Below are 24,822 nucleotides of genomic sequence, written 5' to 3'. Positions count from 1 at the left end.
TCTTATACTTATTATGCTCAATGTAGGCACATGTGTATTAATTTTCTTCTGGGAATGTAACCACCAGTCAATTTATCAATTCCATGGAAAGTTGTATTCCAAGGCCCAAACACCTCCTTTACCCAAACTTCAGGGACACATCCAGCCAATTCATGAAAAGTTGCCTCTTATAGTGTTGGAGTGGGGATTGGGTGCAGGGAACAGCTAGCTAGGGAAGGCAGCCAGCCATGAGGACCTCATCCAAGCAGGGGCCAGCGTAGAGTCAGGATCAGGGACTCAGATGGCTGGATGAGGGCTACAGCTGTCGGATGAGGAGTGAGGATCTTATCTAGAATCTGTACTGCTGTAGGGAGACTCAGTGGCCCTGAGGCTGGAGTTCCTCAATCCTCCTCACCCCTCCCTTCCACAGCTCTCTGCCCAGCCAGGCTCCTCAGCCTCCAGCCTCCCAGGAGGGAGTCTTGTCTTTGCCGTGGATGCTGACACAGTGGTCACTTCTATTTCTTGAGGAAGAGCTGGGTTAATGAATGTGAAACATTTGGATTATTGTCTGAGATGTGTTAGTTGCCAAATAAAAACGTATGCACAAAGAATACTGGGAGCCAATGTTGAAGGAAAACTTGTCAAGCCTCCCCTTCTCTTTTGAGCTTTGTAGTGGGGTCTTGCCAGTTTATACCTCATCTTGTTCTGAAGGTTTTTTGTTTCTGTTTTTCATATTAAGGCCAAAATATGTGCATGAGTCTGCTCACCCATAGTAAAGTGTCAGGGACTCCACAAATTGCACAGATTACAGACTTAGATTTGTGCTTCCCATTTCTTAGGAAGTAGGTGGTTGGAGGAACCACTAATGCATCTCCAGGAAGGGATTTGTTAGCCCAAGGGAGGCTATGGGGACTAGATCCTACATTGCCTCTTCCCTGGCCTATGGCCACTGTGGTGTTCCTAGGTGGCTCTGCTTTGGGTATGTCTCTTTCCTCCTGGGAATAGGGAAGGAGATGATCCAGATCTCAGGATTTCTCTGCCTGCTTAGGGATGCCAATGAGGCGTGTTTAGTGGGGATACTCTTGCCCCTGCTCTCCAGGGTAAAGTTACACTTCCACAGTGACTTGTGTGCATGGTTGAAATGCAGCCATCACATGCAACTGGGCCTCTCACTCTGACCTGGAGGGTCACTCCTGTGACTGCACTGGTTATCCCAAGAGGCCTTCTTAGCAAACTTCTCCAAGTTGCTTCTGGTGAAAGGTTCAGAGAACTCTGCCAAAAGGAACTACTTGGTTGACAATTGTGTGTGTGTGTGTGTGTGCACGTGTGTGTGTGTGTGTGTGTGTGTGAGAGAGAGTTGTGTAGGAATCAAGAGGTTTGTTATAGGGACAAGGGGAACAGACAGTGGGTAGAGCCACAGACGCTTAAGCTTAGGAAGACCAAAACTGGGTTACCTCTTTCTTGCTTGCTTAGGCAAGAAAGCCTCTATCTTCAGGGTCAACAGTTTCCTTCTCCCAACACGCAAGTCCATGTTCCCTCCAAATCAAAGACATTTTTGCATGAATAACTAGTTCAATGTTGGACTGCTTCATGGAGGCAGTGGAGGTGTAGACTGGCCCCACAGAAGGTTTCTTCCACAGGAAAGGATAGAGCAGAACTTGCAACTTTGATGGGTTTGACAAATGGCTTGTTTCCTGAGGTGAGGGTAGTGTTATTCCCATTTTATGGGAAACAGGTGCCAGAGAAGTAAAGACACTTTTGAAGGTTCCAGAGTATTAGATTTAATGTAATTTATTGTCCAAACTGAACACTTTTGAAAGTGAAAGGAGGCACATAAATGCTAAACTGGATGGGGCCTGGGGAAGATCAGGATCAGGCACATTGGGATGTGTGGTTTCAAATTCAGTGTTCAAAACTCTGAATTCTATGAGCAATGGGGGCAGAAAAGGGAAGGGGTGGGGTGGGAGAGTGGATTGGCCTGAGGGGGTGGAAATTGATTTGGGATAGGCATAGCAGATTCTTCTAATTCAACATTTCACCAAGGCAGAGGAATAGTTCTTGACTCTGACATCTGACCTTGACTGGATGTCATGAAAAAGTTTTATTACATAAGCTTTTCCTGTGACCAACCAGCCAAGACATCTGGTTCTTGGATGCATGTGCTCACCTGGTAACAACAACAGCCTTGTGTGTCTGTCTGGGTTTTCACTGTGCCTGCTCACTGGTGCGGCACAATGCCCCTGGCAGGGATTATTGTCCTGCTTCTGGAGATGAGGAAACTGACTCCTCTTGCCTGCCCCGCCCCCTCATTCTATCATGGCAGGCAACAGGTTTTCTCCAGCATGAGGACTTGGCCTCCCTAACTCCTGAGGACCCTGGTAGCTCTAGAGTGGAGGGTTACAGTCCTCCATTAAAATCTCAGCTCTACACAAATTTGCTGTTGCTCCTTTGAGCAAGTCTCCTTACCTCTTTGAGGTTTACATTCCTCATCTGTTTAATGGGAACAATAATAGGCCAATTCATTTGGTGGTTGTGAAAATTAGATGAATGGCGTAAACCCGGGAGGTGGAGCTTGCAGTGAGCTGAGATCCGGCCACTGCACTCCAGCCTGGGCGACAGAGCGAGACTCCGTCTCAAAAAAAAAAAAGAAAAAGAAAAAGAAAATTAGATGAGATGAAATGTTGACTCCAGTGCTTGGCACATCATAGGTAGTCAGTAAATGCTATTATTCCCTTCTCAGGAAGCCTGAGAGAAATCGTTTGTCAAGAGGTATTTCGATCATCCAGAGGACTTATCCTGAAATTTCAGGTGGGAAGTTGCATGCTCTGGGCTTCCAGGCATGACACAGAAAGGGCAGCCATGGTGGTGGTGAGCAGAAAGTCCAGGAGGCAGAAGTATATGATAAGGTAGAAAACAGCCTGGATTCAGGTGCCTGGTCACCCACGTACAGGACAAAAGAAGCAAACAGCGCAGAGCCCAAACCAGCTGGATGAGACGTGGCAGGGTTAAGTGCAAAGTCCTGCCCTTAGGCCCTGAAAATTAATTCTGTGAGTGTCCTATTCATCTATATAGAAAAGCCCAATATGTTGGCTTAGCCTGGCTACATTAATTGAAGTCCTGGGTTTAGACCTTGGTAGAGTATCTTTTCCCTGCATTGGCTGAGACTGGCCACACCTGGAGTGTGCAAAGCTAGTATCCCTGTCTTATAAGCTTTGGAGGGGCCCAAGGACAGTCAGGAAGATATAGCAGAATGACTGCTATTTTCAGGTGGGCAAGAGGGGCAGCGTGTTCTGTGTTGCTCAGAGGGCAGAGACGAAGGCCTATGGTAGTGATGGCAAAGAAAACTAAAGACAGGGCAGATTCTACTTTGACATAATGTAAGAAATTTTTAAAGAACTCAAGCTTGTCTCTATGGCCAAACAGCTGTTTTAGAGCAGATATTGGAGTCTACCTGCAAAGGGTATTGTTCAAGCAGTATTGACTAGAGAGGAGTTTATGAAATAACAGGGAGGAGGGTGTACTGAAAGGTTATGGCTCTAATTAAAGTACTGTAAGATTTTGGCAAAAGGAAGGCTTTGTAGATCAACCAACTGGGGTGGGATCCTGGGAAGCTGGGAAGAAAAGGTTCTCTGGGGATCCCTGGTCAGTCAAGTAAGTAAAAGGCATAGAAGTGCAAGTGAGTGAAGTGGGATCAAGAAATCATAAGGAAACCAGCTTCTCCCCATTGTTAAAAGTCAAAGAAAGAAGTTGGGACTCTAAGGGAAAAGGAACTTAAATACCAAACTAGGAAGTTGGACTTTACCCTGTCAGCAGTGGGGAATAATTGGTGGCTTCTGAGAGAAATGACTTGCAGCAGATGTAGGCTGGAGTGAGGGTGGGAGGCTGGGGAAAGAGCAGCCTTAAAGCTGTGCAGAAGCTTCTCTATCCCAAGTCACAGGCTGGACATCCCACTTAGTAACAAGGGCTGGGAGAAGGGAAAGGCTCTGAGCAAATGTCTTTGTGGGCTGAAAATGAGACTATGATCCCAAGAAGTGACTGGACTGTGTATATTCTTTGCTGATGCCTACCTTGGCCCAGCCACCTGACTGTGGCCTGAGAGCTGTTGTAGACTCACTTGCCATCCCTTGAAGATTTTGAGAACACACGATCCTGAGACCTGGAGAACCAGGGCATGTGGTGTGAAACAGCTGGGTTCACAGCATCCTAGAGGGCATAGCAGGTATAGAAAGGAGTGATCCAGGAGGACACTGGTCACAAGAATGTCCTCCTGAATCACTCCCTTCTATACCTACCTTACCCTGGGAAATCTGACTGACTGCAGCTCCGGCCATAGAGTGAGCAAGGTTCCATCCCTGGGAGGGGAGGCAAGGAAAGGATGTGGGTACCTCATTCAAGTAGGCTGAGGTTTTGGGTGGGGTGTGGTGTATGGGAGGAGAGAGTTGCTGTGGTTAGGCAACATGGATGCCTCAGCGGCATGTCTTGGTCTGGGTGGCAAGGAGGGAGTCTGGCCAGAATGGTAGGAAGAGTGGCCATGGAACCCCAAGGTCAGAACTGGCCCATTGGATCTGGGGAAACCTACCTTTTAGCAGCAGAGGTAGAGCGTACTTCTTAAGTACTGTGGAATCAGTAGGCTTATGACAGTATTTATTATTTCAGTCTCTAAATAATTTTTGAACTGTCCTCTATGCTGAGAATGGTGATGATGGGACCACAAGATGAACAGACATGTCCCCTGACCTGACTGAATGGAACTTAAGAAATGTACCCCCTTACTCAAACAGATAGTAGTAACTGCTGAGAAGATACAGTTAATATTCAGAGAAAGATGTTGGGGGACCTGGCTTGCTGAGGAGGTGGCATTTGAGGTGTGTCCTGAAGGAAAGACAGGGACTGGAGACACGCTCTGGGGCTGAAGGGAATTGCTGGCAGAGGGAACAGCAGTGCACAAAGGAAGGCATGAGTAACACCAATTAAGGGGCACCTGTGGAAAACAGCTGGAGGCATGATTTGGCTGGAACTGAGGAGTAAATGAGGTTAAATAGGGCATCAGGAATTGGAAATTACCATCTATAAAGTACCCATCATGCATCAGCCATTGAGCACAGAGTCTGTGCTCACTTAAATTTCAAAGCAGCCTTTCAGGGCTTTAACTGAGGAGGAAATGGGCTCCAAGAAGATATCTGATCATCTCAAGGTTCCCTAGCTGGTGAGTGGCCAAAATAAGATTGATGTCCAGGCTGCCTGACCCCAAATTCTGTTCTTTCCACTTAATCTTGCCACTATGTTTAGAGTCCAGATTATCCAGTCTTAAATTTACAGTGAAGGCCTGTTCTTACCGTACTGAGGCAGGAAGATGGTCAGATGGCACATGGCAAACCACAGTAACCTTTGAGAGGGTACTTGGTGGACATGGCCAGATTGTCACAAAGCATATCTCAGTTCCAATACATATATGTGTATACATACACATGTATATTTAGGAAGTTAATCTCTAACTTCCTAAATGCAGTTTTCACATTATAATAGAAACTGTTACTCCCAGACTGCTACAGGCAATTTCTGAATTGCTGGCTAAATTCCAATATTTTCTCATCCCATCAATAAAGTATATTAGAATGGGGCAAGATAAGCCTGAATCTTCTCCAATTTATACAAAAAGCTTCTATCATTAGTAACAAGTTACCTACAACCAACCTTACCTGTTTAGGATACCAAGGTGTCAGCCCTAAGAGATATTTAGCAAGAGTGGTACTCCAAGTGGGTTGGAAGGGTGGGATGAGGGTAAGAGTCAGAGAAACATGGGCAGTAACCCAGGTGGGGCTGTAGGGGTTGAGAGGAGGGACTGATACAATTCAGTAAGCGTTTGCTGAGAGCCTGCCCATGCAGGGTTGTGGAGTGGGTGCTGGGATACCTGCATGAAAGGACAGCATTGTTTTCACAGATAGCATGTTCAAGCTCTGAGCAGGTGGGTGTTGGTGGGGACTGCCTGCTCAAGTTGGGGTTCATTCTGATGTGTATATCTAGTAGAGTCAGCCAGTCTTTATTGGTGAGCAGATCTGCCCAGGGCCCAATTCTCCATCCAGTTTGACCTTCCTCCTGGAGCTCAGAAATCAGATCTAGCCCTGGTGGCCACACCTTGCTTCTGTCCTCAGGGTGGACCCAGGGTCCTTCAGACTTCCTAATGGGAGGCTTTTCATCAGCCTGGAGAGAAAAGTTGAGACCACCTGGGGGGCAGTAGTAACCACTGAGAAGACAGAGGAAATATTCAGAGGAAGAAGTTGGGGGAGCATCTGGGCTGCAGTGACTCAGGATCTCAAGTTAACAGGAGACTTGATGTGGGAGGAAGCTCTACCTCCTTGTCCTACCACTTAATAAGGAGCACTTTGAGAACCCGTTAAAGGCTGTTCCAGGGTCACAAATTTGTTATGATTTATATTTAAAAGAGAATTTTAAATAAGCCAAGTGACAGCTGAATGGGAAATGGAGTTAATGAGACAGATCTTATCAGTTGCATGAAAAATGCATCTCATTACATCACTGTTACACATCGTATATGGAAACCTTCCCTTAGTAACTCCTGGGGTGATTGCCTATCTGGCTATAAGTGTCCCCCAAGAGTGTGGTGTCCACTGAGAATAACCAGAAGGCCTTTTTCGGATACCAGTACAGCTCAGCCATCTTCTCTCAAGGCCATCTCTAGAGTTACTGTGGACTCTCTGGATGCCAGTGCATGGAGCCAGGGACCTGCTACACCAAGGCTGAAGGCAGCCAGCCATGAACATGGTCAAGACTTTGCCCTTCCCCTCCCTAACTCCACAGAGCCCAGTTCAGCTTTAGCCTATGTGTTTGAGGCCTCCCAAATCCATTTCCCCAGCGGTGTCTTCTCTGTCAGGTACCTGCCCCTGGGATGGCCCCTGAGCCTCATAACTCAGCCTGTTCACTGTCCCTAAGCAGGTCACCTTGTAACCCTGGTGGAATGGCTGAGGGAGGCACCGAGGGGCCGTAAGAGTGGGCATGTGATCCCTAGGATACCTTCAGCTCTGGAAGGCCGTGTGGCCCTAGCCTTGCTCTGTTTTGTCAGGTACGACTAGAGAGATACAGAAAACCTGGAGCATGTGGGCTGTTTGAGCTGCCGTACCCCAGGGTCTGCCACTTTGGGGGCTACCTGCGAGAGATTTGGCAACTTCTCAAAGGAACTCAACATCGTGGTGGTTGTTTTTTTCCCCTGATCCCAACATTTAGGCCCCGATGAAGGGTCTTGGCTAAAGCCATCTTCTGGAATAGTGCAATTGGGAACCTGTTCTCTGATGAGGAGAGGCAGATTGTTACATACTTACTGGGCCAGGCACTGAGGTGGGTAGTTTATTCTGTCCTCTTTCTTAACCCTCTGACTAACCCTGTGTGAGGCAGGTATTATATCCATTACACAGTAACTTGAAAGGTTAATGTCCATATTACCTAAGGTAAAAAACGAATCCAGCTCATAAGTAGTGGAGCAAGGATTTAAACCCAAGTCTGTCTGACTTTGCTATGGTCTGAATGTTTATGTCTCCTAAAAATTCATATGTTGAAATTATAATCCCCAAAGTGATGGTATTAGGAGGTGGGGCCTTGGGAAGTGATTAGGTCATGAGAGTGGAGCCCTCATGCTTGAGATTGGTTCCCTTATAAAGAGGCCCCAGAGAACTAGCTAGTTTCTTCCACCATGTGAGGACATAGCTGGGAGGCACCATCTGTGAACAAGGAAACAGTCCTGCTCCAGACACTGACTCTGCTGCTGCCTTGTTCCTGGGCTTCCCAGCCTCCACAGCTATGAGAAATACATTTCCATTGTTTGTGAGCTACCTACCCAATTTATGGTAATTTTGTTAAAGCAGACTGGACAGACTAAGACAAAGCTTGGGCTCTTTCTGCTGCCTGCTGCGCCTCTCTTTCTTCAGGGAAAGAAGCCCCTCCTCACTTGGGAAAAAAGGAGCCTCAGAAGGCATGGGGCTGGGGAGCATCCCCCCATATGGGGACCTGGCATCTATACTGTCCCTTCTGTGGCCCTTTTGAGTCACATAGACCTCTGTGCTTTTCACTTTTTCCTTTCATTCTGAGGAACTCTTTTGGTATCTTCTATAGGGGAATAAAGACCCTGCTTTATGGAAAGGAAGAGCTGAGAAAGGTAGGAGAGAGGTCCCAGGAGATTGTTAGACCTTCCCACTCCCCTGGAGTCCAGCTAACAAACTTCCAGGAGCAAGACCAATTGAGCCTGCAGGGAAGGGGCTACCTAGTGCAGTGTCATTCTCCAGCAGGCCAGTCTTTGGCCTGCAGAACACTTGTGCAAGTGGGGGATTCCTGGAGCACTTTTCTTGGGAAAGTCCCTAAACCACTCTCTGGCTTCTGAATTCTTAGGGGAGGGAAGTGATCCAAGTGGCAAATATCTTGTGACTGGCAAGCTGAGGTTAGGGACCAACCCTTCCCCTGCCTCCCCACATGCTGGAGCTTTTGAACTGAGTTGAAGAGAGCTGGGCCTGGGGCTCTTGGTCCTTGAATGCAGCTTGACATCTGGTCAGGCTGCAGGATCTTAGAGTTTCCTCTTTGTAGCATCCTAAAGACTGGCCTCACTAAATGGTCTTGGTCCAGAGGTGTGATTCGACTTAGAGCTGACTTACAAAGAATACAGATAAAGGAATATTGGGAACTGTGCTTACCTGGATGTGGTTTAAGGTCTGAGGATGTGAAGCAAAGTTTCCCCTGGATTAAGAGGGAAGGGGAACACCAGTGGGTCAGGATAGAGGCTGACAGCCTGGGAGAGGAGGCTGCCTTCTTCCCATAACTTTCCCAGCTGCGTGTGCAGGATCAAATGGGGGTGTGTATCAGTTTGCTTGGGCTGCCATAACAAGGTGCTAGACTGGGGGGCTTACACAACAGAAATTTATTTTCTCACAATTATGGAGGCCAGAAGTCTAAGATCAGGGTGTTGGCAGAATTAGTTTCTTCTGGGGCCTCTCCTTTACTTTTATTTATTTTTAATTAATTAATTAATTAATTAATTTTTTTGACACAGAGTCTCTGTTGTCCATGCTGGAGTGCAGTGGCACGATCTTGGCTCACAGCAACCTCCACCTCCTGGGTACAAGTGAATCTCCTGCCTCAACCTCCTGAGGAGCTGGGGTTACAGGCGTGTACCACCACGCTCAACTAATTTTTGTGTGTGTGTTTTTAGTAGAGATAGGGTTTCACCATGTTGGCGAGGCTGGTCTTGAACTCCTGGCCTCAGGTGATCCACTCACCTCAGCCTCCCAAAGTGCTGGGATTATAGGCGTGAGCCACCATGCCCAGCCTCTCCTTGACTTTTAGATGGCTGTCTTCTCCCTTTGTCTTCACATGGTCTTTTCTCTGTACCCATGTGTCCTAATCTGCTCTGCTTTTAAGTACACCAACTATTGGATTAGGGCCCACCCTAATTATCTCATTGGAATGTAATTACCTCTTTCAAGACCTTATTTCCAAATATAGTCACATTCTCAGGTACCGGGGGTTAGGACTTCAGCATAAGAATTTTGAGTGTGTGGGTACAATTCAGCTCATAACAGGGTGTTTCCAAAATCTTCACTGAACAAGGCTCAGTGTCATGGTGAAGGATGGAGAGGTACTTATTACTGATCCTGCCAACCTTGGGACCAGGAGAGGATGGTGGACCCAGCTAGCTAATGGAGGAAGCCTGACTGGCCTTGTCCAAAAGCTCAGCTCCAGGCCGAGCTGTTTACTTGTAGTCAGGCTCTCTGGCAGTAGTAGTTTCTGTGCAGTGACTTCATCTGGCTCCCGTGTGGCCCTTCACTGGAGTTTCAAACTCCAGTGAAGACAGAGTTGCTAATACCCTCCAGTCCAGGCCTTTGGGGGAAGCCTCCTTCTCCTCTGATGGAGGCAGGGACCAGGCTGTTGACGGTGCACACAGGCCTGTCTTTAAAGAAGTTCTTTGGTCTTCTACTGGCTTAATTTTTTTTTATTGCAAGAGGAAAAGCATTGCATTAAATCAAAATTAAACCGTTCAACAAATGTTGAAATGAAGGCTCAAATTACAGAATACATTTTGATTAATTCAATTAGTGTTTACCTCCAGCCTGCCAAATTCTGGGGCCTATCCCTCAGCAGGCAGCCAGGGAGGCTCGTAGGAGGGAGTTGGCTATAGGCAAAAGTTATGCATGCTGCAGCTAACAGAGAAAACTTACCAATTCATATCTGTTTTTTTTTTTTAATCTTGTTGCTTAGCATTCTAAAATAATGGAATGGGGAGAAATGCCTGGTTTTATCATCTGTTAGGGGAAGTGTCATCCTTTTTTCTCATTGGTTCTTCAGGAATACAATTGCATCCATCAGTGATGTCTCTCGCTCATGCCAAGCCCAAGCGTAAGTTCCCGTTATGGGAGAGACGCTTTCACCTCTGAATATCTGGCTATAAGAGAGAAGGGCCCCAGGTATGGAGAAAGTTCAGTGGGAGAGGCTGTCATGGATTGCCCCCAATCCTTATTTCAGAATGCTGGCCAAGGTTACATGCCCAACCTCCCTTCAACTTTCCACTCAGATACACAAACACTTAACATTTTGTATCAACAAACATTTACTGAAAGTCCTGTGCCAGGTTCTTTGCTGGGCTCTGAGGATAGAAAGGTAAATGGAGCATACTCCTTGCTCCCTAGGAGTTAATCTAGACAGGGAGGCAGACATATTGAGAAATAATACAAATTATTATCATCTTTATAAATAATGGCTTGTTTATAGATAGGCTATCATTTGCTTAACAACCTCTTGCTTGTGCATACTGGATATGACAAGAGCAGAGCTGAGGCATCCAGTGCCTTCAGGGATGACGGGGTAATGGTGTTAGGAAAGGCTTTCTGGCAGTGGTCATTTGGATAAGGCTGTAGCATGGGTGGGATTTGAAAGCAGAGATGGAGAAAAGCGCCCACATAGAGGAAGTACAGAAAATGGAGTATTTCTGTATTTGAGGGTAAGAGGTGGTCCAGTGAGGCTGGAACTCAGAGTGGTGAGGAGTGTAGCGGGGAAGGTTAACTGTATTAGAGGACTTTTGCAGAGCTGCAAAATGCAGCTTCTCTCCTGAAAGCACTGGGGAGCCGAGGAATGTTTGGGAGCAGAGGAGCATGTCATGAGCACCATGGAACATGTCCTGCCTGCACGAGGAAAGAAAGAAAGATTGCAGGGGAGTTGCCTAGAGGTAGAAAGCCCAGAGGAAGCAGCTTTTGCAATCTAGCTGAGAGATGATGAGGTTCTAAACTGTGGTGAGGTGAGAGGTAAGGAGAGTTTGGTGGAATGTTAGGACCTATTCAGGGAGTTTGAATGGCACAGTAGAAAGAGCACCAAATGAGTCATCAGGAACTTAGGTTCAAATCTCAGTTCTGCTGGAAGGGAAGGTAGAATTCTGTGCCCCCTGCCCTGAAAAGTCCACATCCCCAGGTGGTGGTTTGGTTTCTTGTGTTAACCTGTTACTATAAAAAGAATTCAAATGTACACGGAAATAGAAATAGTAAAATGAATGCTCTCACCTATCATTTGCTTAACGACCTCTTGCTTGTATTATTTTTTAGGGGGGCAATTTTTGAGATGAAGCTTTTTGGAAATATTCAATTTGAGGTTGCATTTGAAGCATTTCTCTGAATCTGTTTATGATCTGGTTGAGGCAATGAAATGACTTCATGTCCATTTGTTCCTCCCTAGAGGTAAATTGTGTGTATGCCTGTGTGTTCTTTGCTGTAAGAAGGAAAATGAGGGTAGCTTCCCTTGAAGGGTGAGTTCTGGGGCTAAGGAGGCACATTGCCAACAGGGTCCTGTCAGGAGCGTGAGGCTCTCTGTCTGCTGTGGGGCCAGGTGCGGTGTGGGCAGGGGAGAGAACGGAGGTAAGGACTACCACAGGTCACACACCCTTATCCATTCTCTGGGAGGGGTTTGTTGCCCAGAGCTTAATTCACACTGACCAACCTGACAAGGCTAGTCCGTAAGCCAGACACCAATTTAATTTACTCTGGCAGGCATTGTGCAGTGGCCACAACACAAATGCCTACTTTCCCAGACCACCTTCCTGGCATTACCCCACCTGGGAAAGTGAATTACAGCATCATCCGCAGGTTGCTGGGGAGCCATGCTCTCAAATGGAAGGCACCATGTCCATTGTAGGTGTATCACTACAGGCCCCGATGGGACCTCATAGGCTCTTTCTGGCACAGGCCACTTCCTTCACCAAGGTGGCTCTAGGGAGAGGGAAGAATGGGCTGAGCTGCACATGCTCAGTTCCTTCTTTGATTTCTACCATCAGATACTGACCTGTTTCCCCGGGGAGGAAATCCTGGAAAAAGAGGGAGTCAGTATCCTCCCATTGGATCTTCCCCGTGACAACATGAAGCAGAAACTAAATGGAGTTGGGAGCCCATGTCTCAGCCAAGATTCATTTGAACAGGCAGGGGTGGGGATGCTGTCACAGAGAAAACTTGCCTGAGCATTGAAAAATTAATTAGTTTTGATGGACAGAGATTGGGGAAGGGGCCTTTAGTTGAGGAAACAGCATGAAAAAGGCACAGTGGCATAAGAACGCTCTCTTGCGGCTGGGGTATCAGGAACCCAGGAGCAGGTCAGGCTCAGTGAGGAAGTGCATCAAGTGTGGTTAGGAACATAACCTTGGAGTTGGACTGCCTGAATTCAAATCTTATCTTTACTGCTTCCTGGATGTGTGATTTGGCCAAGTCACTTAACCTCTCCAAGCTTCAGTTTTCTTATCGGTAGAATCTGGATAATAATAGTTATAAATATTGAGATATGAGATAAATATAAGAACTTAGCTCAGTATAGAGGTGAGTGCTTAATAAATGGTAGCCATTATAATTACCATCATGAGTCCAGGATATTTTGGGGTCAGCTGCAATTTGGATGTCAGCTCATGCATTTGGACTGCTGTGGGAGAGGCCAGGTGTTACTCAGGTGAGAGGAGGTCCTCCAGTGTCCTAGTTCTGAATACCTGAACACAGTCTGGGCAGTAGGAGTGGAAAGGATGAGATGGAGAAGAGCATCCCTGCAGGGGGAGACCACAGAGACCTGGTGGCTCACAGGGGAGGGGAGTAGGGTGGGGAAGCATGACAGGTGAATGCAGGCTGCATAATTCATGGAGGGACCCGGAGAGCGCTTCTCCCAAATGCCAGAGGAGGAGAGTATCAGCACTGATGAGATGCCAAAGAAGGCACTGGAGCAATGCTGACTGATGGCGAGTCTAAGTGCTTTACTCTGTTAACATTTAACCTTCACAAACACCCTGTCAGGGAGGCAGTTTTATTATTATCCTCATCTTAAAGATGACAAAGCTGAGGCACAGAGGTTAAATGTCTTGCCCTGGGACATATAGTGTCGGAATCAGGGCTGTCACCTAGGCAGTCCAACCCCAGCCTGGGCTTTTAACCCCACCCTAGACTGCCTCTTAAGGAAATGGAAACACAAGCAGCTGGCTGGATGAGAGCATGGCACGGGTGCACACAGATGAGTGACATCCCACCACTGGGGGTGTCAGAGAGCATGGGAGGTGGGCAGTGGGGCTCTGAGGCGAAGGAGAAACATGGAATAATAACAGTCGGGTGCAGGGTCAAAGGACATGTTCTAGGATAGCAGAGGAAGCAGCAGGAGAGGGAGAGTGCAGATTCAGTTTGGAGGGGGAATAATTGAGAGGTTGGATCTCAGTGATGATTGGAGATTAGGGGTCACAGGGAGGAGCGGCAGCTTTTCCACAGCATATGAAGAGAGGGTAAGAGATGAGAGAAGGGAAATCAAGAGGTTTTGTTTCTCATTAAAGAAAGATGCATGGTAGTTTGCTGAGGGAGTCTTGACAGGAAGAAACATGAGATTAGGGCGCATGAATGTCTGATGTGTTGTTTAGCATCCCGGGAGCAGAAGGAAGAAGAGACATGTGAACCTGGTACCCCAGGCAGAGGGAGGATGAGGGTAAGTTGTGACCAGAGAGGCAGAATGAGCTGAGAAGCAGGTTCAGTGTGAGCTGGGAGGCAGCTGGAGAGAGGTGAGGACTCTACGCTCTGACGAACAGAGCCAGGGAGAGAGCTTCCACATTGTCCAGAATAGGGCTATGGCGAAAAAGGAAGTGGAGTCAAGGAAGTGTGGGGAGGGAGGGGATAGGTGGGGACCTGAAGTGGGCAGGTAGAGGGGCAGGCCGGCAGAGCATGGTTACCCTTGGGGAGGGGAATCCAGAGAGATCCTTGAGCTCACTGAGAAGGATCCTTCCTTCAGGTCCCCGCCTCCTCCTCCTATGTTATTGCTGGGAAGAGTGGGTGGCTTCTAGGTGGCTCCCTCGGTGGCTGTAATTGCCTAATGGCTACAGGCTATGTTATAGGGGTGAGAGGTGAGAGACCCTTCTCAAGCTGGGTCAGCTTCATTCGCTGTCACTTTTCCCCTGCTCTTTGGCCACTGAGCTACATCCTTGTATAACAGGGCTGATAATTGTACTATACCCTCACAGGACCCCCTTGAAGATTAAATGAGAAAACAAAAAGGAGGATACTTTTTTTTTTTCCACAGGGGCAGCAGCTTCTCAAAGGAGACAGGAAACCAGTGAACTTCCAGAGCAGGCAGTTTTTACACACAGGTGGATATTGCACAAGCATGAAGTAATTCACCATCATCTTGATCTATTGTGAATGGCTGTGTGGCCAGGGCAGGCAGCCAAATCTTAGAATCTGTGAGTTATTTATTCCTAGTCCTGGCTCTTCATATCTCAGCCTCAAAGGGTAGACTGTCATTTACGTTTACTTCTTAGACCCACTCTTTCTGAGTGGTTCAGAAGGAAGGGAAAGAGCCTCCTCTCTGCAAGTTCTCTAAGTGGCTACGGTGGGCCCCATCCCCATTAGGGCACTGATATACTTGTCTTACAGTATTGAAGGGCAGACTGATGGAGTTTGGTGATGCTTTGCTCCCTGGATGCTGTCTGGCTCTCCATCTCAATTCTTCCCAAAGGCACAGAACCCTGCCTCGCTTTCCCCCCACCCCCAATCCCTCTCCTTGTTGGAGTACCTACACTGTTTGACCTTTGATGTCTCCTCATACCATTCTTTGACAGACCTGGCATTAAGGCATGGCCTTGGTCACCAAGATTGTTGTGGCCCATTTACCCTAATCAATGATTGAGTTGGGAAAAGGACCAGCTTGGGGAGAGAGGGAAACAAAGGCAGAATATCAAGAGCAGAAATAGGAGGTGAGAAGAGTCAGAGGAGGGTGAAGCAAGCATTCAACAACATCAGGCAAACACAGTGAAGGAAACTTGACATCAGCTTCTCAGTGTTCCTAAAGCCCAGAAGGTCAGATGTGCTTCTGGGTGTGAGCCATCAGAACCTCAGACTCACACCCGTTTCCTGGCTAGACCCTGTGCTCCTCCTTGTGGGTTGGGCTCATGGTGTCTCATGCTCATGTCTTTGGGGTGGCGTTTCTCTTAAGAAGCTTGCCATTTCCAGTAGGAGGAGGATGTCGCTCCTGAGACTGTGGGACAGCTAGGCTCAGAGGGAGTCTGGCCTCGGGGCGCCCGGAGGTGAGGTGTCAGTGCCTGGTGCTGTTCTTTGCCTTCTTCAGAGGGCAGTGTTCAGCTTTGTGACTGAATGCCCTGCTGTTATGATATGTTGCTGGAAATGCTGTTTGGGATCATGGAGCCTTGCTTAAAGGGCTGTGGTTTCGTGAGAAGGGCTTGAGCATTTTGGGAATGCTTAAGTGGAAGCATCTGGGCTTGGCTATGCCAAAGGAGGCTGGTGGTGGAGCAGGACTTGGGCTGTGTCTTCAATGGAAGGACCGGAAAGCAAAAGGAATCCTCCCAGTGGGTTCAGCAGAACTAGGCTCCAGCACAAATGTTCTTAAGGATGTCCTGGAACTCGCCTGACAAGGAGTGGCTGGGAATGCCCAGCGCACACAACTCACTAACCTGGTATAGCGGGAAAAAGATGCTAAGCAAGAAATATTGCATTCATCCCCTGCCGCCACCCAGCACTGCCAGCCTGCGTCTAGATTCAGAGCCCATTTCGGCTGTTCTGACAGATCTCCGCCCCCACCGGCCTGAGCTTAACTGACTAATCAGAACAGCCTGATCTAGGATGTTTAGGTGGAAACAAGGAACCTTGTATGTGCCAAATATTTTTGTCACTATAAAGCTTTAAACAAATGTTTGGTCTTTGGAGTTACTGATAATATGATTAGATGGGGACCAGTTAAGCATGCTTGTTCACCTTCAGTGGCATTCTTCTATTTTCTCATCTTCAGCTTCTTTTAGGCTACTTAAGCTTCTATTCATTGACAAAAGAGAACAAAGCTCTGCCTCTTCACTTTTATTAGACTCCGACATTCACTAAAGGCATTCAGCAACTCTGATAGCAATGTTCTTAGCAGCCTGGCCCCTCTGTCCTGCTATGGCTCCTCTTTGTCCTGACAGGATGTCTTGCTGTGTTGAGCTCCTCTGTCCTGAGTGAAATTTAGCGTTGTGATATAAAGCCAGTGTCTGTGGGCTCTGCCATTGCTCTGAGGAGCTGTCTTCGCAGGCCAGGTGTGCGGCTTCTCTCCACTGTCAGATCTGATCCTGTGGGAGTGGTGACCTCAGGATGGTATAGGATCTGTAGAGGACAGGTACAGCTTGTGGCCCCGGCAGAAGGTGGGGACAACTTCAACTGCTATGCTGAGAGCTTCGCCAGTGTAGACCAGTGACCTCTTTATTTCCTTTCACTTTCTCCCTTTTAGAATGGGAGCTGAGCTCCGGGGTCAGAGACATGGCCCTGCCTGTGAGGGCCTTACCACTCAGACAAAAGTGCCCTAGAAAGGTCTGTCCTGGGAGTGGCGAGGGGGGACAAACCCATTCAGGAGCAGTCACTTCCATCTGGGGAATGGAAGAGGATCCTTGGAGATAATGATGATGGAATTTGGCCTCAAAACAGGAGTGGGAGTCAAGCAGGTGGAACGAAGGACTTCAGCTAAAACACCAAGGAAGCCCCAAAAGCAGAAGTAAACTGGAGACAATAGCTTGGCTGTTGCTCAGGGCAGGAGCCAGATATAGCCAGGAGAATTACGACTGCTGGGGTTGTGAACTCCCACCCAGTTTTGAATCTCTACAATCCCACAATGTGTCTCTTTTCACCTGAATTTTATAAATAGGTAAAATGAGGTTCAGTAATGTTAAGGAGCTTGTCAGGGGCACAGCTCATGAAGCAAAGAACTTGGATCTACATGCATGTCTGACTACAGAGCCCACTCTCCTAACTGCTCTCGTGGGTCCTTAACTTCCTCTCCAGGTCCCCAGGCACCCCTTTGTTGCCTGGGTGATAGAAAGCTGGTGAAGCGTTGTGAACCCTGGGGAGCCTTGGTAAAATTTGTGAAATAGACCCATCCTCCTAGCAGCAATTTGGAGGATGAGGTGTATGGGGGAGCAGTGAGGCTGGAGGCAGAGAAACTGGTTAGAAGCCAGTGCAGCCACTCTGATAGATGATGGCAGGGCGGGTGAAGATGAGGGGACAGATCTGAAAGAGGGTGAGGAAGGAGATTTTACCAGATCTGGTGCCCAGTTGGATATGGGTAACAAAAGGGAAGGTCCAAGGCTGATTCCCAGGTTTTTATCTTGGTGACCATGGTGGCATCACCAAGGTGGGATGGGAAGCATTTGGGTGCCACCCATTGTGAGAATATAGAGAGGGAGGTGGGTGTTCAGGATAGGAAGATTTGGGGGCTGTTGTGGGGAACCTGCTGTAACCTCACTCCAGTCCCCACTATCTCCCAGGCTTTAGCTTCCCATGGACAATGAATTGGTTATTTTATCAATAAATCTGTAAACATTTATCCAGTGCTTACAGAATGGGGGACCCCACAGGGACCCAGACACATGGCACAGTTGTCAGGGAGATGGTTGTGCACAGCTGCTGTCATCCCTTTCCTTCCGGATGAAAAAGATAATCAGGGAGATCCCACTTAGGTAGCCAGAATTAAGTACAATTACCTGGAAGAGCTGGCTTGATGGGAATTTAGCAGGGACAGCAGTAGGCATGGGCATAAAAGCTGGAAAGCAGTGCAGACAGACAGCCAATTAACTAACAATTGGGATCAGTCCACTAGTGATAAGGCATCTGGTTAGGATGGGGCAGAGGTCTGCCAAAAGGTATGTATGGTAAAAGTTAAAGCTGTGACCAAGTAGGTTGAGTCCATATGATGATAGACCATGATTTCTACTGTTGTGGCTGGTGGCCAGCCCCTGAGGCTGTCTAAGCAAAAGGGTGCCTGGTGCAGGGCTGTGTTTGCATTCCATCAGTTCCTCAACTTTGGTCAGAATCAGAATCACCCGAATGACTAGATCAGCCATAAAGGTCAGGCGCTCTACTTACAGGAGGTTGGGCTTCTTGCTCGATTAGTTCTCAGGGTGATTCTGATTAATAGCAGAGTTTGAGGACCACTGAGATAGGTGAATCTTCAGTGCAGAGTGAATGGGGAGGGCTGCTCAGAGAAGGGTAACCGGCTAGGAGGCTATTGTAGTCATCTAGGGTGAGGTAATACAGGGACAGGTGAGGCTGTGTGAGCAGGTGAGATCACCACTAGCGTGAGAGTGGAGAGAAGTGCTCTGGTCTTATTCAGCAGCATTTGGTGCACCTGACTGCGCCCTCTATCCAGAAACCCTTCGTTTGGCTTCTGGGTGCCACTCTCACTTCTGGCTGCTCCTCCTGTCTCCTTTGTCCATTCCTCTTCTCCCCGGTGGCTGCATGGTGGAATGTTTCAGGGAGTCCTGGGGCTTCCTCTGTTTTAATACCACTTCTTAAGTCACTTCATGCAATTGCTTAAATACATCTTTATGAAGATGTATTTGACATCTCCATCCCAGACTTTGTAAACATCAGACTCCTATTTCCAAATGGCTACTTAGCGTAACTTCCTCGATGTCTGTAGACATCTTAAGTTGAATGTTTCCAAAACCAATCTCCTGATTTCATCCCCGGACACCCTACATTGTTGCTTCTGCAGACCTCCACATTCTCTAGGTACTCAGGGCAAAAACCGTGTAGGCACGCTTGACTCTGCTCTCTCATGCCTATGTCCAGTTTATCAGTAAATCTTACGGGCTTTGTCCTCAAGGTATATCAGGAATTAGAACATCTAATTTATTATGATCTGAGTCACTTCATCTCTTGCCGGGTTTCCTGTGTTCACTGCTGCATCCCCTGCAGTCTATTTTCCAAGCAGCAGCCAGAGTAATCCTTTTAAAAGGTTAAGTCAGATCATGTCAACTCTATCCTTAGAACCCTCCAAATGGGTTTCTGTCTCAGGAAAGTGGAAGAACAGGAGGAAAAATGGTGTGCATCCTCAGGCAAATTGCCTAATCTGTTTTCTCATCTGTAACGGGGGAGAATAATTCCTAACTGGTGTGGGGATTACGTGAGATAATGTTGAGTAAACCCTTAGCAAGTAGCTAACAGTTATCTGCCCAATATATGGTAACTAAAGAGGAGAAAGACGCCGCATTAATTTAATCTTGGCACTGTGCCTGCATGCCACATGTATTATCTCTTTTAATCTTTTTTATTTCTTCTAATTTTCGTCACCACTATATATCCACACAATTTAAAGACTCAAATAATTGTATGTAATTTGTTAAAACAGCCACCTCTCCACCTCCCCACCCCATTGTTCCTCCTCAGATGGAGCTCCTTAATTCTTCTAGTCCTGTATTTTTATCTGTAGCTCTAGAAAAATGCTTGTTGTGCTGCTTTATTATTTTCCCCCAGTTGTCATTATCTGTTCTTATTGAATTAAACAAGGTCTTCACCAATTATGTAAGTCTGTTAAGATGTTCAGATGCACCAGGTATTCTGTCAATTTCGTATTACTGATGAAGTCTCTCCCAAGGCTGACCTTGCAGGCTTGCTGCAGAACTGGACCCTAGCATTTCCCTTATGGCTATGACATTGTGTCCTTTTGAGTTTATGTCTTTCAGAATAAATCTCTCTCTTGTTTAAATTAGCAGTTAAATTAAATGTTTAGGTTCAGCCTGCAGTGTTTATCTGAGTTCTGTCTTATTTACATTTGCCCATAACAATGAAAGTGATTTTATACTGATTTTACAGATGAGACAATTGAGGCTAAAAGAGGTTAAAAGACTCACAGCCATTATGCAGCAGAGCCCATGTTTTAATTCGTCTGTCTATAAAAGCTGTACTCTCTCTCCTTTGTCCTTTAGAAAGAAAGTAGTTATTGGTTAATATGGGATGTTGTTAGCACTGCCATCAAATTCCTTCATATCTGTCTTTGTCCTTTTTATTTCTGGACGCTCCAAATGGCTTCTTGCTCCACGCTACCAAAGAGGTTTCTTATATCCTTTTCAGAGGCTTTCTCTTAAGCCTAGGGATAGCAAAAGGTATTTCTTAAAATAACCATTTAAGAGCAGCTATGGCTTATGGGAAGCCTGTAAATTGTGGGGAAAAGACTCCAGTTTCTTGTGATATGGTGACACTTCTTTGTCATCTGTTCGCCACTTGGGGAAGGGAGAGGTAGGAAAGGAGTTAGGTTCCGTGGTTGTGGTGGGGTTCTTGGCTGAGGCCTCCTTCCCCAGGCCTTGCCTTCTGGCAGAAATACTGGCCCCTGTCTAGTGGCAGCTGCTGAGGAGTCAGGTCTCAGCTCTAGCCGAACTGTGTCCAAGGCCCAGAATATCCTGGAGGAACAGGGAATAGCGGTGACTTCCAGATCTGTTCCTAGTTCATTTCAGCATCCAAAGCTGTGTTAGCCTGCTCCAAACGTCAGTTACAACCCTAACCATTTTTATTGAGAGAAAAGAAGTTTAGAAATGGAATTCAGTGTGGGTGGGGTAAATTAAGGTTTACTTGCTTCAAACTCACCTTAATCAGTGGATGCTGCCTACTTAGAACTTTCTTTTGCCAAACATGAAAGGAGTTAACGTAGTATATAAATCACTGTTTGCCTCAGAACATACCAGATGATGAGGGTCAATTGTGACTCACTTTCTAAATTTTAGAACACATACAGATCTTGCTCCCTAATCAACTTCCAGGTGCCAAACTGGCCTTTGTGTGGTGCAGTTCATGTGGCTGTGGCATGTCATATACCTTGCCATTCTAAAACATGGCTATTACTTCCTCACTGGCTGCATTTACAGCTAAGGGGGTGTGGGATCATTTTCTCCCTCACTGGTAGTGAAGAGAAGGGTTAAGTCCTGTAATGAGCAGGAGCCCCAACCTCAGACGCTGTCCCAGATAGGAAGATGACAGCACATATATGTGAGACCTATACTCACATATAGGTCTGTGAGTGAAGGAAGGATGAATTGTGGATGGACTGCATTTTTTCTTAAACAACATACCCTGCCTTATCTTTATGGCCAGGGATGAGACAGTGTCTCAGTATCAGAAGCCAGCCTGCTCATTAGGGTCAAATGCCAGCTATGTTAAGTGTCCAGAGAGAATGAAAAGTGCTTTGGTTCCGTGTAACAACTGTCACTGTATTGTTTGTGATAAGTGCAATGTCCTTCTCTGTGTCCGCTCCTTTCTTTCCTGGGCTGGTTAGGTGCCCCTCGTACAGTCCCCATGGCACATTGTTGATTCCTCTGTTGTCCGTGCTGTGTAAAGCCCTCGACTAGCTGCTGTAGCTCTCCTCGCATTGCTGGGGAGCATGATTTAAATTCTACATCCTGGTTCACGCCTGTAATCCCAGCACTTTGGGAGGCCAAGGCGGGTGGATCACGAGGTCAGGAGATTGAGACCATCCTGGCTAACACGGTGAAACCCTGTCTCTACTAAGAATACAAAAAATTAGCCGGGTGTGATGGCGGGTGCCTGTAGTCCCAGCTACTTGGGAGACTGAGGCAGGAGAATTTGTTTGAACCTGGGAGGTGGAGGTTGCAGTGAGCTGAGATTGCACTGCTGTACTCTAGCCTGGGTGGCAGAGTGAGACTCCTTTAAAAAAAAAAAAAAAAAATCTACTTCCCACCATCTGCTTAGATGATATCCTGATTTTTCACATGTTACTTGGGATTTTGTCTTGGATTCTGGCTCCCTCTGTCTTCTCCCTGGCATGTTGCTTCTGGAGCTTGGTACAGTTAAGCCCCATATCCCTGAAGAGCCCTGGCTCCCTAGGAGATACCGTGTCCCTGTGGGAGGAACCGATGTGGAAGCCACTGAACAACACACTGCATGTCATCAGACAGCACGTTTACCTCTGAGACCTGTGATACTATGAGATACAGTAGCCCCCTCTTACCCATGGTTTTGCTTTCCCGGGGTTTGGTTACCCAAGGTACCATCCAGTAAGGTATTTTGAAAGAGACAGGGCCAGGCATGGTGGCTCAAGCCTATAATCCCAGCACTTTGGGAGGCCGAGGTGGGGGGATCACTTGAGGCCAGGAGTTCGAGATCAGCCTGACCAACATGGTGAAATCCTGTCTTCTACCCAAAATACAAAAATTAGCTGGGCATGGTGGTGCACACCTATAATCCCAGCTACTTAGGAGGATGAGGCACGAGAATTGCTTGAGCCTGGAAGGTGGAGGTTGCAGTGAGCCGAGATCGTGCCACTGCACTGTAGCCTGGGTGACAGAGTGAGACCCTGTCACAAAAAAGGAAAAACAAAATAAAAAAACACATTCGCATAATGTTTCTACAGTGTATTATTATAATTGTTCTATTTTATTACTAATTACTGTTAATCTCTTACTGTACCATGCCTAATTTGTAAATTAAAGTTCATCATAGGTCTGTACGTACAGGAAACATTGTATTCTATATATAGGGCTTGGTACCATCCACTGTTTCAGGCTTTCACTGAGGGTCTTGGAATGTATCCCCCAAGGATAAGAGGGGACTACTATAATTAAAAAATATATATAGTTGGTCTCCTTCCAGTTTCCTAGCACAGAAAAGGGGCAACTTTTGTTATTCATAATAAGCCCCTTTCAACCTTACTCAACTTTATGCTAATGAGGCGACTCCTGCAGGATGGGCTGGTTACCAGAGAAACCAACCTTGTGATTAGAGGGTTAGAACTTTCAGCTCCACTCCCCATCCTCCTGACTCCTACCTCAGGGAGGAGAGTGGGGCTGGAGCTTGAATTCGATCACCAAGGACTGATTGGATTAAGGGAACTTCTATAAGAAACCCTAAATGAAGGAAGGGGTTTGGAGAACTTCGGGGTTGGTCAACCCCTGAAAGTGCTGCTGGGTAGCAGCCCTGGAGAGGCTATGGAAGCTCCATGCATTCCCCACCCCACCCAGTCCCTTGCCCTGTGCATCTCTTCTATTTGGTTGCTTCTGTGTTGTCAGAAACTACACATCGGCTCCTAGGATTCTTATGAAAGTACATTGTATGACAATGGATTTAAGCGGTTTTGTGGTCTTGTATGCATATGTGGAACTCTCTGTAATGTTTCTTTGTTCTGTATTTGAATTTTCAGGAAGAGGAAAATAGGCTGGCAAAAGGAGTCATGGCTTCTGATGCTAGTCATGCATTGTGAATAGGATACACCTTGAATCATGTTTCACTTCAGGCCAGCTCCCACGGGTCCACCCAGCTTACTGTTTGCCAAGTGCAAACTCATCGCTGGGCAGAGGGCCCATGGGTCTTGTTTTATGGCCCTTCTGTTGCAGGGGCACATAGCCTGGGCCCTCTGGATTTGACACTCTGTCATGTTTACATCTGAAGCCACTTGATTTGTTAGGCACTGGCATCCAGTCCCCTGATGTGGTGGGTGTGATTCCCAGGCTCCTCTCATGCATTGCCCTTGTACTGCATATGTGAATTCCATGGAAGGCTTTGACTCATCTTGAGCAGCTGGGTGCTGCTGCATAATCTCATCAACCACTTTGGCCTTTGCCAACTACATCCTGCCTGTGCATGCTTCCCTGGCTTTCATGTGCACCACATTCTCTGCCTGGAACAGCATTCTCCTCCTCACCTTCTGAGAAAGCTTCTATCATCCTTCAAGACCCAGAGAAGTTGCACACCTGCCTCTATCAACACACCTTGCACTGTGTCATAATTATTTGTTCATACTTCCATCTCCTCCACTAGATTGTGTGGTTCATGGGGGTCAGAGACTAGGTCTGATTTATCAGTATCCTTCTAGGCCCTAGCACAATGCTGGCTGCATGGATCTATCCATTTATTCGTAAGTATCTATCTGCTAGACAGTGGGAACCTAGGAGTAAACAAGGCAGACAGGGTCCCTCTGCCTCTGTGAGAAGGTGGCCAGTTAGCAAGGAAACAAATACATAGAACAAGATACTGTGGATTTGTTGTGCCTTGAAGGGGCTGCTTTACCTGGTGCCGGGGAGGGTAGTGTGGGGAAGACCTTTCTGATACTTTGGATCTGAGACCTGAAGGATGAGAATAAATCAGCTGTACAGAGAACCAGGAAGTGAGCTCAGGGTAGGGGGATGGCAGGTGTATTGCAGAGGAGGGAAGGTCTTGGAGGACTTGGGAGCAGACAGGAGACCAGTGCTGCTGAAGCATGAGGAGCCGTGAGGGGAGAAATGTGAGCATGGCCTGGCCTGATCCTGAGACCTGCGTCATAGGCCACAGTAAGGAGTTGGGAATTTTCCCCTTATTGAAAGAGCAGTGGGAAGGATTTGGAGGGATTATTTCAAACTTTTAATATCTCTTATGCTGAACAGGTGACAGTCTGCAGATTGTTTCCCTCCTTCTGCTTCCCCCCTTTTCCCTGCTACCTCTTCTTTTATCCTGTCCGAAGCTGGCTCCATTCAGGCCCCAGGATTTCCACACCGTGTTCACTCTGTAGCAGCCTGGGCTGCTCATCTCACCTCGGAGCAGCTCTGTTCCT

The 24,822-nt window shown here is 47.2% G+C and overlaps 1 protein-coding gene across 5 annotated transcripts in view; it reads left to right on the top strand.

The window, feature by feature from the left end:
- The window catches only part of LOC105488720 (PPFIA binding protein 2), a 143,918-nt gene that overhangs the window by 9,091 nt on the left and 110,005 nt on the right, over positions 1-24,822 (top strand). The window contains exon 1 of one of the 5 annotated variants that reach the window (XM_011753046.3): positions 24,456-24,562. The exons of the other annotated variants lie outside the window; for them this stretch is intronic. The gene's annotated coding sequence lies outside the window, so the exon portion shown is untranslated. Of the gene's footprint in view, positions 1-24,455; positions 24,563-24,822 lie in introns of those variants that run through there. 5 annotated transcript variants of the gene reach the window in all.

Source organism: Macaca nemestrina, chromosome 12, assembly GCF_043159975.1.
Source record: "Macaca nemestrina isolate mMacNem1 chromosome 12, mMacNem.hap1, whole genome shotgun sequence".
NCBI classification, from domain to species: Eukaryota; Metazoa; Chordata; class Mammalia; order Primates; family Cercopithecidae; genus Macaca; species Macaca nemestrina.
Note: the sequence above shows the minus strand (reverse complement) of the source record. Positions and strands in the feature narration are given on the sequence as shown.